At 38.8% G+C, this 3,426-nt stretch overlaps 1 long non-coding RNA gene across 2 annotated transcripts; it reads left to right on the top strand.

Moving 5' to 3' along the window:
- The first annotated feature begins 536 nt into the window (after nucleotides 1-536).
- Nucleotides 537-2,982, top strand: LOC121965962. 2 transcript variants are annotated; one of them, XR_006107540.1, is made up of 4 exons: nucleotides 537-895; nucleotides 1,148-1,366; nucleotides 2,758-2,808; nucleotides 2,923-2,982. It is a non-coding gene; the product is annotated as an uncharacterized LOC121965962 (long non-coding RNA). The 2 variants fall into 2 exon arrangements; XR_006107539.1 differs by lacking the exon at nucleotides 2,758-2,808 and having other exon boundaries at nucleotides 543-895.
- Nucleotides 2,983-3,426: the final 444 nt, after the last annotated feature.

Here is a 3,426-nt window from a genome sequence, read left to right as displayed (position 1 = left end):
TAAGGTCCTTAAAGCCTTGTTGTTGTATGAATGAAAGGCCAAATGCAACAAAAGCTTAATGTTTCATTCAATTTTTTATAAAGCCCATCATCACAAAATACAGTTTGCCTCAGAGTGCTTTACAGCATTCAACATCCTTCTGCCCTTAGACCCTCACATCGACTAAGGAAAAACTCTCCAAAAAAAGACACTGTAAGGCAGGGGAAAAAAATGGTCGAAACCTAACGAAGAGCGACCGAGGAGGGATCCATCTTCCAGTACGGACAGACGTGCTATAGATGTCGTAAATGACAATTACAGAGTGATTTCTAATAATATTGCCTAGCGTAAGCATATATAAAATGAAAAGGACTGGTCCAAGCACAGAACCTTGTGGTACTCTGAAGCAGACCTTAGTATGCAGGGAGGACTGATCATTGATATGAACAAACTGGGAATGATGTGATAAGTATGATTTTTAAACCAGCTCAATGCTGATCCTTTAATGCCAATAAAGTTTTCCAGTCTGTGCAGTAAGATTTGATGGTCATTGGTGTCAAATGCAGCACTGAGATCTTGTAGGATTAATACAGAGACCAGACCTCTATCAGAGGCAATCAAAAACTCATTAGTAATTTTTACTAGTCTCTGTACTATGATGAACTCTGAATCCTGACGGAAAATCCTTGTCTGTAGTTTGCTAAAACCTCTGGATCATGCCAGAACTGTTGCCATGTTGACGGCCCCCTCACTGATATTGGCAAGACAAATCGACACTGCCTTGTTTGACTCAACGTGACGTTGTAGTAATAGAAAAAGGGTATAAATGCAGTCTATTTATCATGCACAGATCATAAAGCAGCTTCTGGCTCCGCACCTGCAAGTTCTGGAAGTACTGGATCCCAGCCAGAATCTGGTATGTTCATCTTTACATATACAACCTTTAATAAAATATCTGCCCATGCGAATGAAAAACATACACACATGTCTGCACAGCTTTGGAGTGACAGAAAAAAATGCTAAAGATGTAGAATTTTGCTAGTTAATGTGTGGGTGTTTGTACATACTGAGTCTGTGAAGTTGTGAACAAATGCAACAATCAATTTGATCAACTTTTTTTAGCACACAACTCAAACAAAATTTCTTCTCACCTTCTCTGTTTCCGAAGTAAACAAGCCTCCAAAGCAGAAAAAGCCTCCAAGGTCTCACAGTCCAGGTCGTCCACCCGTCCCACCATTATTCCAGCCAGCTCATGGTTTTATGAGGCCACCTGCAGGCTACCACGGCCCCCTGCCACCTGCAGGCTACCACGGCCCCCCGCCACCTGCAGGCTACCAGGGACCCCAGTATCCACCAGGACCTCGATTTATGGCAGGACGAAACCCTAGTAAGTAACAGATAAACATACAGCTGACCTTTCGTTACGTTAAAGGAAAACTACTGGAGACAAAATTATTTGAAATTTTTCCAGTTCTAAGAGACAGTGCTGCAGCAGGGAATCACGCTGCAGTGTAATCCCAACAGGCAATTGAGCACGGTCAGTTTCCATCCACTGGAATTGCTTGTTTTTGCCACTCAGATTGTTATCAGAAGTGAGAAATGAATTGTTTTAACAAGCTTTTCGCTGTGTGTGTGGAACATTTCATTCAAGGATAAGTCTTATTGTGAAGTCTTACGGAGTTGTCCACTTTGTCAAAATCAGCCCCGACCAAGTGTTTTTTTTTTTTTTTTTTTTTTTTTTAGCTGTCACTCTCCAATTAACATCATCAGTATTACTATGCAATATGTACTGCTACTGTCATTCTCACATCAACATCATTATCAATACTGCAATACTATTTGTACTATTATTGTCACTCTCCAATTAACATCATCAATACTACAATACAATATGTACTATTACTGTCACTCTCTCATCATCAATATTACAATACTATATGTACTGTTACTGTCACCCAATCATCATCATCAATACTTCAAATACAATCATCATCATCATCATCATCATCATCATCATCATCATCATCATCATCACTACAATTATACCGTGCACTGGCCATAACAAAACAGTGGACAGGTGGTGCAACTGTGTCCTGCATCATATATAATTGACATCACTTTAAAATGGCGCTTAGAGGTAAGGATGTCTCATTTTGTCAGATGCCTGTTGTAATTCCTCATCACGTCTTTTCCTCACCTCCTCTGTTGGCATCTCCTGTGGGCGGGACCAAGACATGAGGCGAGGAGGTGAGGAAAGGAATTGAGGACGTACAAACTGGGAAATGGGACAGGCATTATGTCACAGCAACAGACAGTCTAGTGGAATGTATGTTATGTTGTTAGACACACAAATAACAATGTGAGCCTGTCAGTGGCAAAAACAAACACTTTAAGCATTTAAGCATTAAACTGACAGCATAATTAGATTGCACTGCAGCAGTCTCCTCTCAATACTGGACCAAATTAAAAAAGTTGTCTCCAGTAGTCAGTTTCCTTTTAATAAGTGGGAAACATTACAGTTAAAGATGGATTGAGAAAGTTTTGTGAAACCAAGTATGTCGGATTTTATTGCAGATATTAACACTGGTATTTTGGGTGAGTTGGTTAATGGTGGAATTGGTGGAAACAAATCAAAAAATCAAATCAAAACAATGACTAATTCTTGCCCAAACTGAAACTATTCCTCAAATTGGTGTTGTGATGTGTGGTGGGGTAGGATTTGGCATAAATCATGTGGATTACGCTGTTAAAACAACACTCTATCTGACATGTTCTTAGGGGCTTTTGGGGGATTTACACCTTTCAGCCCTGAAACGTACCAGACATCTGGTATGTTCATGTTCATCTATCCAACACTTACACGTTATGATATGTGTAAAAACAAAACTGACTCATGACAATTAACGGCTCAAGAGTTCAATGTCTTTTCTTTTGTTGTCTCAGAGCAACAATGGACAGGTCCAGGTCCTCAACCCAAAGCAGGCCCAAAGAAGACACCTCAAAGTAAGAAATGTCTAGTTTTTTATCTGACTAATAGATAACACTTAGTTGCCAGTATACATCTAGCTGAAACGAATGCATTCTAATACATTAAATCGTACAATTCCCCGAAGAAGACCTGTCACAGTGAAGCATTGGTAAATTATTAAAATATATTATTTGCATCTTCATTAACACCAGTACAGTGGTGTTATGTAGCTAAGTAAATTTACTCAAGCATTTTACTTAAGTATGAATTTGAGGTACTTGTACTTAACGTGAGTTTTACTTTCATGCTACATTATTACTTTTACCCCACTCAATTTCAGAGGAAAAATAGTGTACTTTTTATTTTGCTACATTTGTCTGACAGCTTTGGTTATGTTGCAGATGAGGATTTTTGTATAAAAAATTAGTTTATAAAATATGTTTTAAGTTGCAGTGATAAGTCAGTTCACAGAAAATTAA

The sequence above is a fragment of the Plectropomus leopardus genome, unplaced genomic scaffold, assembly GCF_008729295.1.
Source record: "Plectropomus leopardus isolate mb unplaced genomic scaffold, YSFRI_Pleo_2.0 unplaced_scaffold22530, whole genome shotgun sequence".
Lineage (NCBI taxonomy): Eukaryota > Metazoa > Chordata > Actinopteri > Perciformes > Serranidae > Plectropomus > Plectropomus leopardus.
This window is presented reverse-complemented; position numbering and strand designations above follow the sequence as displayed.